The following is a 13327-nucleotide window of genomic DNA, read 5'->3' on the forward strand; positions in this document are numbered from 1 at the left end:
ACTGGCTCCTGAAAAGTTGAATTAAAGAGAGACAGAATGACAATGACAGCAGCTTGGCTTACAAACTAAGCGTGAGGGGGAATATTAATGATGCCAATTTCACTGACGTTGTTTCGCAAGGCGGCTGACAGATGCTAATTTGGGGTTAAGTGCCCAGGGGCAAATGGCCAATCTAAGATGCTAACAGTTGGAATCAAACCCCCAACTATTGGATTTGTATTCAAATGCTCCTCTGCACCTCTTTGCCTTTTTTATCATGGACCTCTCCAGGCTCCGCCCACAAATGTGTAGCTAGGTTAGACACGCTGACAAACCTCTCATTCAGCCTAATGAGAAACTGTCGCATGCTCAAATCGAAATGCCTCAAATTAAAGTGCATCATCAGCAAATCTACTCATCTCGACTCATCTCAAGTCCTCTCTCCTCCGCTGTATTGCACTTAATTCTATTCAGTTCAACTCAACTCAATTCAATTCAATTCAATGCAGTTCAAATGAGCTCCACACAACTCGACTCAGGAACTCAGCTCTGTTAAACTCAATTCAACTCAGCTTCATTCAACTCTATTCTACTCAGCTCCGTTCAACCCTGTTCAACTCAGATCTGTTCAACTCAATTCAGTTCAACTCAGCTCCATTCAACTCAATTCAACTCAGCTCCATTCAACTCAATTCAACTCAGCTCCTTTCAACTCAATTCACCTCAGCTCCATTCAATTCAGTTCAACTCAGCTCTTTTCAACTCAACTCCATTCAACTCAATTCAACTCAGCTCCTTTCAACTCAATTCACCTCAGCTCCATTCAATTCAGTTCAACTAAGCTCTGTTCAACTCAACTCAATTAATCTCAGCTCCATTCAACTCAATTCAACTCAGCTCCATTCAATTCAGTTCAACTCAGCTCTTTTCAACTCAGCTCCATTCAACTCAGCTCCCTTCAACTCAGTTCAACTGAACTCCTTCCAACTCAGTTCAGCTCCATTCAGCTCACTTCAACTCAGCTCTATTCAACTCACTGAGGGGTTAAACATCGCGACAGCTGTCCAGCGCCTACCTCATCCCTCCGACGCAGGGGCATCGCGGCTTGTTTGAAGCTTCATATACTGAGGAGAACATTACACATTGTTTCGGCCAGATTGCTTTACCCTAGCGAGAGTTATTACAGAACATTTGTGGTCTCTTTCAAGTGAATCTCCCTGTATACTTAGGAATACTATAACACTACATAGCGGCTCTACGCAAAATTGTATGCAGAGGATTTCCAAGATTCTTGCAGCTGTTGATCTTTTAATTGAACACTGTAAGCATCAAACAGCAGGTGGATATTTTGCTGTGTATTGAACCTAGTCCAGTCTATTTAAATCATATACTCTTCAAAATAGAGGTTTGTTTGTACTATTTCACTGAACTACTGCATTTGGTTCCCTAACAAACTCTTCAGTGGATGAAAGACAATTTATTGCGGATTCCAGGTAATATCAATCAAACTGCCATTGGGTTGTTTTGATTAAGTAAAAGTACTTCAACAAAATGCAGGTAACTTACAAAGATGCATATTATTTTTTTTTATTTATTTAAATCTAGGTTTTGGCAAAAGCAGACCACTCCAATGGTCATTTCATGTTTCAGAGTTAAACAAGCCATGTAATGAACACTTTTAAGTGCAATATTTAACATTCTTTACAAAATACAACAAGTGTCTAAAGCCACTATGTGAGTTATGACATTTTGGCTTTTACATTTTTTTGTGTTTTTACAAAATTTTATATTTAGTAGGAATTCTGCACACAAGCCTGAATCCAAAGTGGTTCTTTGTTAAACACACTGTCCTCTGTTTTAAGTAATGGCAGTAGCTGTTATTTTAAGATCTCCATACTGCACTTTGTGCTTAAAACAGTTTGCGGCAGTGTTGCGCCACCTGACCCAAATACTGCGTGCTGATTAGCTGAACAGATTTATCGGGAGAACAGCACTGGCGTTCGACCATTTCTGCTGTAAAGCGTGAACTTGCAATGCCTTGAAAATAGACAAAAATGGCTTTTGTGACCAAATGTATTTAAGGTTCATTATACATTGTGTGTAGAATAACTCATGACCTCCAGCTCATGTTTTTAAAGGATGGCATTTAAAGGATGCCAATGAACTCTTCAAATTCTCCAGTATAGGGACAAGCAGGCCTGGCATTAGAAGGTCATTTAGTGGGGCAATGCCCAACTGTCCAATCCCAAAGCCCCACTCAACCCACTACTTTTACATAGGAGGGTTTGCTTGCATCATTTTGTATTGGCTGCATTACAGGAGGATTTCCAGCAGATTTCCCAAGTGAGTAGACCTTTGCATAACTATAGATCTACCATATATTTGTCATTTGTACTTTATTTGATTTATTCAATGCGTTGCACCAGTCACCTTTACCACTTCTCCCCTGGTCCCTCTGGAGTTTTCAAGACCCCTTTAGGATTTTGTTCTGTTGAGAGGTCATTGAGGTGGACCTAACCTGGTTCTTCTGCAGTATTGCTCACTTTAAGTGTCAAACAGTATATAACATTATATGGCGATTATACACAAACTTAACTCAATTCAAATCAACACAGTTCAACTTGGCTCCATTCAAAACAGGTGGTCCGAGCGGGTAACACCTCTGCCTTCCACCCTGTAGACTGGGGTTCAATCCCCAGCCTGGCCAGACACCCTACACTATACCAATAAGAGTCCTTGGGCAAGACTCCCAACACCACCTTGGCCTGCCTATGTAAAATGATCAAATTGTAAGTCGCTCTGGATAAGAGCGTCAGCCAAATGCCGTAGATGATGAGATGAGATGAAGATGAATAATGTTTTTCGCTGCAAAGCTGGTCCAACCCATCAACAACCTACTAGGAATAGATTCATATGTGGGCGGAGCATGGATATGTGAGTTGGTTAACCGAAGTCACAGGTATCGCCCCTGATTACAGAATGTATGGTGTAATTCTATATACATTTTTTCTTGCTCATAACCAGTGTGCAAAATACCCCCCCCCCTAGTATTTGGGGGTATTTTGGCTCGCTAAACTAGTATTGGCTGGCTGCTCACTTACCAGAGCTGGCTGAACCAATCTGCTACAGCGCCACCCTGAGGTAGACCAGTGCTGCAGCTATGGTTAGTTAAGAATACCAGTCAGAAGCTCACTGACTGTGATTAAGTTTATTTGCAGGGACCCCCCAGTATTTAGATTTTTAGACATTCATGGGGTCCAAGCAATTAATTAGCAGGTCCTGGACCCCCCGGGACCCCCCTGCATTTGGCACTTTGCTCATAACTCCTCAAAATGAGCAGAGAAAATGTAGCAAAAGAGCAAATTCTAAACATTCAATCCAGACCTCATTCGTGCTTATGAGTAGAATAGTAGATATTTCATGATGATTTGAATTTGATGAAAAGTTATTGTGCCTTGTTTGTCACAAAGAAAAAAAAACAGCTTTTCTATTTTCTTTGCCATGTTTCTGTTATTTTTACTGTTATTTTTAGTTTTGTGATAACAGAAAAACTTTGCAGACTGAAACCTGTCCACACAGAATGTAAGCTGAATGCAGGTGTAAATAAAAATAATCAAATATGGAATTACATTTAAATAATACAGCCAAATGAAAGTAAGCTTCAGCTTGTTAGCTTATTTTAAAGGGCCAATATCATAGAAAAAAAACTCACTTTTTGAAATAAAGGAGTTTGAGATATTAAAGTCGTAAACATTGTTTAACAAAAAGTTCCATTTACTCTTTCCATTGGTCCATACATAGAAACCACACTGCAAAAACAGTTCATTTTCAAATCATTGTTTCTGTGATGTAACAAGAACCAACTCATTTACATATTGCTGTTGTCAATATTGCATTTTTGACATTTTCAGTTTCTGACATAATTTGAAAATGCCTGATGCTCATTACATTGCATGCAAATTTCATGATCAATGCACTAACAGAAACGACCCAAAATGACTCGGAAAAAATTCTGGTTCCATTGACTTACATTGAAAGTAAAGCAGGTTTTTTCCTTCTCCTGTAAAGTTGCCATTTTGGAGATACAAGGTTTTGTTCCGACAACAGCAAGATATATACACCTTTTCAGCCTGCAGCTGTTTAGCTTCACTCCTTCATATTGAAGTTCTAAGCACTTCAGCTCTGAGTGCTTTTTGAATGAGGCTCAATACAGAGCAGCCAATCAGAACAGAGCTCATTTACATATATCAGTCTTAAAGGTACAGCCTGTTTATTCGTAAGAATGGGAAATAGTCATATCAAAATGAATTCAAGATGTTTTAGTGCACAGATATGGGGAAATAATTTAATTCAAGACAAATTTAGGACACCTCGAAAAAGTGTGTGTGTCATTAACGAAAGCAAACAGCCTCTATAATTATTGACGAAAGCTGGAGTTCTAGCCCTGACACTTCCTTGGCATGGGTACAACGTGGATACAGCTCTGAAGATGACCAGCAGGGGCCACTGACCAGGGCTGCACGAAACATTTAATTGACATTAAAATCGAATCATGGCTTTCCTTCCCTCTCCAGAGCAGATGGGACCAGCAGGGCTCTCTGTCTCCTCAACTAGGGTGAAGCCTGGAGTTAATGGCCTAATCCATGCCAAGCTAATATACCAGGATCTGGACAGGAGAGGCCTTATTAGAAGCGAGGAAAAACAATCATTTTCCTCCATCCACATCCAACTCTAATGAGCAACACAGCCTCATTTTTGGACTCCAAAAGCCAGAATGTGCCAATAATGAAGGTAAGCATGATAGAAAGTGATTTAAACTCGTGTTTTGCTCATTTATGATGCAAATTCAATCTGCAATTTCAACCATTCCGCACTGTCATGTTGTCATGTCGTTTCTGGAGCATGATGCAAACAGCGGCGTATTGCCGGAAAGCTTAAAAACTCCCAACACAACTTTTCTGCTGAGGGTAAAACTGAGGCTTCTAACTAAGTGGCCTAATTATGAGGAAAGTTCGAGATGTTTAATTTGATTTTAGACTGTAACAGTGAACTGGCTGTGGGGTGAGAAATATTCTGCAGCAGAGTGGTCATTTGTTTCCGTTTGAGATGCTCATTCCGCCCTGCAGGTGTTCAATAAACACTGTAGGTGTCAATTCAATAATGTAGATTTTCAGGCAACATTGCAGGTGGTAATCAAACAGTGTAGGTGGCAATTCAATACTGTATTAAAGGAGCAGTTTGTCAAAAAAAAAATCCACCTACCACAGATGCAGTCGATCAGCCAAGATATGTTTGGTGTCCAAATTTTGCTTCCTTACCTTTATACTGGAGCTACAAGGCTGGTGTAGCTAACAAACACTAGAAGTCAATAGTCACCCAAAACTTTTTTCTGTAAATACGTCCCCAAAACCTTTCTGTCAGCTCAAACTGCCTCCAGGTCTTCAGTGAGGTAGCACAGATATGTCAGTGTGGTTTCGGTTTACAGTATGACTTACTGTGAACTATATAAACAAGCAAAATTTCACTGTATAGCCAAACACTGAGGGGAAGCAATTTAGACTACAGGTGTTACTTGATATATGTTTATAAATAGAAACAATAGAAATCATGTCATCTAGCCACTATATGTCTGTATGACTTGCATGAACATAAAGGGGAGTCAGATTATGCAAAGAATTCAGAATTCAGCACAGCTCTTATCTAAACTAGCTGCCCCTGCATTCAGTTACATGATATGGTAAGCTATACTGTGCCCTAAACCACATCGACGATGTCCTTGATGAAGACCTGGATGCGGTTTGAACCTGTTGAGAAAAGTTTTGGGGATGTTTTTCACAGAAAAGATTTGGGTGACTATTGACTTCTAGTATTTTTTTTACATTAGCCTAATTTAACCTTACATTGTTTAAAACTGTGTAATGAAAATGTCCCTCACCTTTTCTGAGCTTCTTGTGGGCTGGCTATGTAAAATAACTGGGCTTTTTTCTGTAATGTGTATAAACAGCTAGTTCAGGGGTCAGCAACCCATGTGTAACAATGTTGGTCGTTCAGCAAAAATCAAACCACCTTGGGAGCCACAACATTTTATGTCCATTTTACTGGAGTAACGTGTCACCATCTTGGCTGAAGATATATCGTATTATCTGTAAGCCAAAGTCCTAGAAAAGACTAAAAAATATAATATAAACGAGAACACAGGCTTACTTTGCTCTGCTTTAAGCTTTAGCTCTGTTATCTATAGCTGCTTTTCTCACATCTCTGGCAGGAAACATTTTCGCAAAAGTACCAAGTTTTTTTGCAAAACTTCTCTCAATATTTGACTTTTTATGAGGCTGAATTTGCTTCTCATTGATCAGCTTCTCATTTGAATTTTCCCATTCCACCTTAAATGGTACCTGAGGCACCAGAATACAACTGTTGCACCATTTAAGGTGGACCGAGAGAATTCAAACCAGAAGCTGTCGAATGAGAACCTGACTTCAACTTCACGACTTTTCAAGTTTCTCGTTGCAGATTAGAGTGATTATAAACGCAAACAAGTCCAACCATCTCCAAATTATCGATGTTCGTCATCGTAAATCTTTCTCTTTGCCAGTTGGACATCACTGTTTTTTGTGACATCACAAAACCAACTAATTTACATATATCTGCTTATTCAGCCAACAGCAGCTTAGCTCCGTCAATTCAAATTGATATCAGGAGTGTCTCAGCCTTCACTGCTATTTGAATAAGGCCAAATACCAATCAGGCAAGGGGTCATTTACATATCTGAATCTTAAAGAAACAGTAACAAAAACAGCCTGTTTAATTGTGAAGAATGTAAAAATAAATGATGACTGAATTTGGTACATAAAACCACACAAACGTAGCAGGACCTTCAAAAATAAAGGGTTATTTGTAGCATCGCCTTAGAGAACCACCTTTGGGTCTCTAAAGAACCTTTTAACGGATGGTATACAAGGTCACGCGACAAGGTTATGTCCCTGGTAACTGAAAATACAATACAAATCCAGCAAATGGAGGTTGGTTCTCTAAAGAATCACATTAAATGCATTGAAAGGATCTTTAGGTGGACCAAAGCTGGTTCTTCTACAACAAAATAACTCTTTTGATGCCTTTTTTTTTCCAAATTTGCTCCATGCACAGTCTTATACTGTAATTATCTTTCAGCCTCCAGCTGGCAGTGTTTGACAATAGAATCCAGCTTTTCTTCCCAGTTTACTATCATTTCTTCAAGCAAAGCCAAAATGAATGAATGAGTGATTATGCTGATGGACTAGAAAAGGCAGGAGAATTCCGACGCTCAGACTGATAGCATCCCTCCAAAATTAGCACTTCTTCCTTCTAATTTTCTGCCAGTTGACCAGCTGATAATTAAGATGAATGGGTTTGTTTGCAGTGCTATTTTTTTTCCTGGTGTAATTTAATTGTGGGAGAGCACCGCGCTGGTGTCATCCATATCCAAGACCCCGAGGCGGCGCTGGCCAGAGAATTCAATAGTCAAACATGCGATGCGTCTGAGTAACGGTGGGGAAGCCGGATAATGACACTGATGATGCAGTCATAGAAGAACTAAAGCACTTGATCTCTGCAGGATCTTCTGCTTGGCTGGGAACCTGAATTTCTGAAGCGTTCATATGAAGAAGACTTGTGTTTTAACAGTTTGGTCCAGGCATAATTATATCAGGAGGTGTTTTGTATGGCAGAGCTTCCCCAATGTGCCAAATGACAGATCTGTCTTGATTAGAGCAGCTTTATGTCCACTTACGTCCACTCACTATGTCCATTTTATAACAGTTGTATTCTGTTTTACACAAACATTACAGCATCATAAATTGTAAAGGCCCTTGTTTTTAAAAAATAAGTGATCTTTTAACCCCATAAGTCAAGTAATGGCTCATCAAGAGCCGTTACTTTCAACTTGTAATAGTAATATACTTATTTTTTACATAGCTATATAATTAACTGTATTTGCATTCAGGCTTTAAATCTGCACTTTTCATTTAATTCTGGTCAGTTAATACCAAAAAGGGGGAAAAATGTAAAAGACTTACTTTAAACCTTACTATACAAATGTAATGATGTAATTACATATTTATTACATGGTTATGTAGGCACATATTTGCATTTTGTATTTAATTTACATTCTGCTTCACCGGCTTTCAATCTGCACTTTTGGCTTTGTTGCATTATGATGTTAAGAAATGACAAAAACACCGGCAAAAAATATTTTAAAAATACATGTTACCTTGTTATTTAAATGTCATTATGTAATTAAACAGTTATTACATAGTCATGTAATTAATTATGTGGCCATTCAATGTACATTTTGTATCTCTAGCTTTCTGCAGTTTTGACATTTTTGTGTTTATTTTGAAGAAAACTATCATTTTCTGCAAAATCAGACTTCATATACAACAGCAACTGTTCATCAAATTCAAATCATAATTAAATATCCCCTCTTCTGCTTATGAACACAAATGTGGTCCGGATTGAAAGTATGAAATGTGCGTTTACAAAGGCAACTCCATTTGTTTCAAAGAGCTATGAATGAGTAATAAACCACACAGAAAGAAAACGTGCTTCTGTTATCGTTGGCAATAACTGTGAGTTCTGAATGGATAACTTCCTGGAACCTGCTGGAAGGTCCAGGATTCCACTCCTCGCTCTTATAACTTAATAATCACTTATTCTGCACCGGCTTCCACATAGTTACTGAGTAATGTGCCTCAGGATGTGCACGCCTGAAAGTGCCTGAATCTCAGTCTCAATCTGCTGAATCTGTAGACTCAGTAATAAAAGACCACTTTCAGCAGCTGCTCATTCGCTTCCATCATACACCCGTCATCAGTCGGGGGGATTTCTTTACCTTTAGAAAGTACAGACAAAAATGAGCATCCAGGCACCTTTAGCAAAAAGGTTCTATATAGCATCAAAAAGGTTCTATGATATGTAAAAATAGCAGAACCATTTGAAAACATGTATGTATATGTATATATATATATAGCATATATATTCATATATATGACCATTGCCTTTACCAAAGAACCATAAGGGAGTTCTTCAAAGGTTCTTTAGTAATGACAAAGACAATGGTTATATATATATATATATATATATATATATATATATATATATATATATATATATATATATATATGTGTGTGTGTGTGTGTGTGTGTGTGTGTGTTTTTACTAAGGAATCCTGGTTGACCTTGTGCTATTGTCTTAGCAAAAAGGGTTCTGTATAGGACCCCCAAAGGTTCTTTGACGTGTAACAGCAGCAGAACCACTTTAAAAGATTTTTTAAAGAATCACATACAATGAGTTCCCATATATAACCATTGTATTTACTAAAGGACCCCTGAAGAACCCCCTTTGTAAGTGGGGGGGGGGGGGGGGGGGGGGGGGGGGAATGACCCTATGCACTCCTGGCAAAAAGGGTTCTATAAAGTAAGAAAAAAGTTCTTAGACTTCTAACAATAACAGAACCATTTGCAAAAGGTTCTTTATAGAACCCTATATGTAACCATTCCTTCACAGTTCCATACATAGCCACTGTCTTTTCTAAAGAACACCTGAAGAACCCTCTTTTTCTAAGGGTGGGGAAATTGACTGTTTAACCTGTAGGAAGAAATGTTCTATATAGTAACACAAAAGGTTCTTTAGGATAACTTTCTTCAAGATTTCAAGATCATTTTCTTATCATGTTCCGAAGCTCTGGAATCATGTTCTAGAGAAAATCAGCAATACAAGGTTCCTTTGTTCCTTTAGCTCATTGTAGATGTGGGTGTTTGGATGTGACCCATGGAGCGTTTCCTTTAATGTGTCCCACCCTTTTCTTTCTATGTTAGTTACTAAGGAACCTTCATCCGGGGGAGGGGTGTGTGTGTGGGGGGGGTTGGGCTGAATGGGGTCACTGTGGACTCTGGATTAGGTTCTCATGGCTGTAGGTAGGGAGCTTTTGGCTTGTCCTACTGAAGAGGGCACTTGAAGCTGAGAGATTTCTCACAGAAAAAGCCCCCCCCCCCTCACCCCCCCCCGCCCCGTGTATTCACGCCTGGTCTGCAGACTGACTGAATGTGTTATTCAGAGTGTTTTGTTATGAAGAAGTGTTATTCATCCTCAGCTGAAGAGGTTTTTAGTGGTAAATGAATGGCAGTGGAACTGAACTGAATGAAGCCACCGCCACCGTCCTCATGTAGAGTGAGCGCTGAAGACTATAGCATTACTATATCAGAGGCACAACAGCCGTGAAAAAAACCACAAACGGCCTCTTGAAAGGGTTCACATGTAGGCGGGTGGCTATACATATACTGTTATATAAAATAAGTGTGATGTTTCTTGGCAGAAGGAGACTATGTGAAGACTCCCTGAGCTCGGTTCTCTAATTAAAGCGGCGAAAGTGGTGGACGCAACCTAATCAAATCATTTGCCAGCTGGCTAAGCCACATGAAAAGTGGAGATAATTAAAAAAGTCCTATAAATAGGGCAACATAAATGGGCACAAGAGCGCAGATTCATTATCGGATTGTTTTAGCAAGTTTGCTCAGTCTGCTGTGCGAGCAAAAGTTATGCAAGCATGTAAGGCTGTTTACTGTGTCTATACTAGTCTCTATACAGTCTCCGTTATTAGTGTATCGCTGCTGTCGGAACAAAACCTGGCATTTTGGTCGTTTTCCAGGTTTTGAGCTAATTTGAGAACACCTGTTGCTCTTTACATTGTGTGTAAATTTCATGATGAATGACCAAAAGAAATGGCCCAAAATGACTTGGAAAAAAGTCTGGTTCCATTGACTTACATTAAAAGTAAAGCACATTTTTTCCTTCTCCTGTAAAGTTACCATTTTGGAGATACGAGGTTTTGTTCCAACATCTGTACGTTCTTACGTTAAACACCAGGCTCAAAAAGCAACTCAGGAACATTATTGACACATTTGCACGCAAAATATTTACCACTGGCAAACTTACACTTAAATTCTTCAGGTTCCTCCCACAACTGTACAAGACAATTGTATTTGTTTCAGAGAAACAAACTCCAACCAGGCTGCACTAAGCCTACTGTAAAGCGCCATAACGTCAAAGTTTGCTTTTCTCACAGCAGTGTTGCTGAGCTTGTGTTCACTGTTTGGATCACGAAGTCGGATCTGCAGAAAGGCACTGTGGATGCAAATCTGCAGAAGTCAGCCAAGAAATAATGATCTGAAACAAGCCAGCCTTTTGAGGATGAAAGAAGAAGGCAGTCTGGGAACAGTCCGCTTATAATAAACAACACTTACCTGCTTTGATGTTTTATTTCCTCACACAATGAGATTCGAACATTTTTAAACGTGGCACAAGCGTTCAAAAACGTTTTGTAGGGTTTTAGTGCTTGTGATGATTATTACACTTTTATTACAATGTAATTACATCATTATTACAATTAAAATATCTGCCTAGACGAAACCTACGCTCAGAAACAAGTTGGAGACATACTGGGTTTCTTTATTATTACTACTACTATTATTAATAATAATAATAATAATAATAATAATAATAATAATAATTATAATAATAATTTCTTTGGAGAACGCTCGTGCCATACATGCTCCAACGTGTCGGGACAGCGTTGACTTATTTGATAAAGAAAGTGGGAGTGGCTCATTGTTTATGATATTTTTTCAGTCCTCGCGCTCATAAAGGGGCGCATATCGCGGAACCGGAGCCGGTTCTGGACCCTGTGTAACACAAACACACGCAAGCAAATGTCTGATCTACTTCAACCGGCGTGAATTAGCGCGTGAATTAGCGCGCGATTAGAGGCTCGCGCTGTTTGCGCTGCAACTAATGGATGCCAGCGCACGCACGCGATATAACAAGGCTTTGATCTGGCGCTGAGAGAGAGGCGCGAGCTTCAGGCTAGAGTAGTGAAATCACCACACACTGGCGCGCGCGCAGTGCCGGCCGTGCCGCTTACCACGGTCACCGCTGAAAGGAGGCGGTCGGGTGTCTTACCTGTAAAGACTTCCTCAGAGTCAGCCCCCCGCGCGTCTCTGGAGGAGGCAGCAGCTCGGCTTCGCGTCCAGCCGAACGTCCAGTCGGCACCTGGAGGCGGGTGTCCAGGCAGGTGAGCTGTCCGCGGTGCTGAAGTGGAAATCCGCGGTGCTGAAAACACCTTTGGGTTTATTTTCTCTCTTGTTTTTTTTTTTTTTTTTGGTGAGGTGGGGTGGTGGTGGTGGGGGGGGGGGGGGGCGGGGGTGGCACGTGCGTAACTTTCAGACTCGCGCGCGCGAATAAACTCGCCGAGAAAATGAGACGGAGCCACGCTCGCGCAGCCTATAAATAACTAAACGTATGCAACAGATAGGCTACTTCCTCGCGCGCTCGCGCCTTTTCCTCAGGTGATTGGTCCGCGAGCCGAGACCCGAACTGCGCTCCACGAGACAGCGCGCGCAGTTCAGCCACTCAGCCTCGCTGCTGGAGAGATTCAGACGGTGCAGGAATCTCCCCTCCTCCACCCCCAACCCCCCCCCACCCCCGCTCTCCCAGCTCTCCCAGCGCTCCACAGCGATTTGTTGATCTCGGTTCTCTGTCACGAAGCTTCTGCCAGAGCCATTCATCCAGTCTGCGGCTGAGCCGCCTTCACCGAACACCTACATCACCTGAGCGCTCGCTTCAGGGAAGACGACTGCTGCTTGCTGTCTTAATCACGGGCTTCCGGCTCTTTTTCCCCGTGCTGTGCTAAAGGGGGCATCCGACACCCTGACCCCTGCTCCAAATTTAGACAGTATCTGCAAAAGGTGGAGCCTGTGCAACACGCTCCAACATGAGGCGGCAGAACATGCAGTTCTACAAACCCAGTCCTGGAAAAAGTTTGGACAGAGTGTGAGGCGCAGGTGAAAACAGACGGCAGTGATTGATGCGTTTGAAGCAAAACCACAGGTTTAATCTGGTCAACTTCATTGCTATTTGGTCAATATACACTCTCAGAAATAAAGGTATGAAACTGCCACTCTTGTCACTGGGGTGGGACCCTCAAGGGACCATCTCAGTGCCTTTAGCCAGGGAACATAACTGAACCATAATCCACTGAAATGATAAAAGCTGTACTGACTCCACGAGCCCCGCCCCGCCTCGCCTCTGAGCTTTAACACGTTCGGTACAAATATGTACTTTTCACCTGGATAAACATTTAAGGGTCTTAAAACCACTTACCTTTGAGGGAACATCTACATTGTTTGTGCCTTGATGAACTAGAAATGAACCTGCACAGAACCTTTATTTCTAACTGTGTAGTGTCACTGTCCAAAAACTAAAAAATAAATGAATGCCTGTGAGCTTCGACCCTTCAGAAGCACTGGGTTAAAAA

At 40.9% G+C, this 13327-nt stretch overlaps 1 protein-coding gene across 2 annotated transcripts in view; it reads right to left on the bottom strand.

The window, feature by feature from the left end:
* Positions 1–12177, bottom strand: part of grm2b (glutamate receptor, metabotropic 2b) — a 56217-nt gene extending 44040 nt beyond the window's left edge. For both annotated transcript variants that reach the window (XM_017711100.2, XM_017711093.2), the window contains exon 1: positions 11974–12177. The gene's annotated coding sequence lies outside the window, so the exon portion shown is untranslated. The remainder of the gene's footprint in view (positions 1–11973) is intronic.
* Between the last annotated feature and the right edge of the window lie 1150 nt (positions 12178–13327).

The sequence above is a fragment of the Pygocentrus nattereri genome, chromosome 21, assembly GCF_015220715.1.
Source record: "Pygocentrus nattereri isolate fPygNat1 chromosome 21, fPygNat1.pri, whole genome shotgun sequence".
NCBI lineage: Eukaryota > Metazoa > Chordata > Actinopteri > Characiformes > Serrasalmidae > Pygocentrus > Pygocentrus nattereri.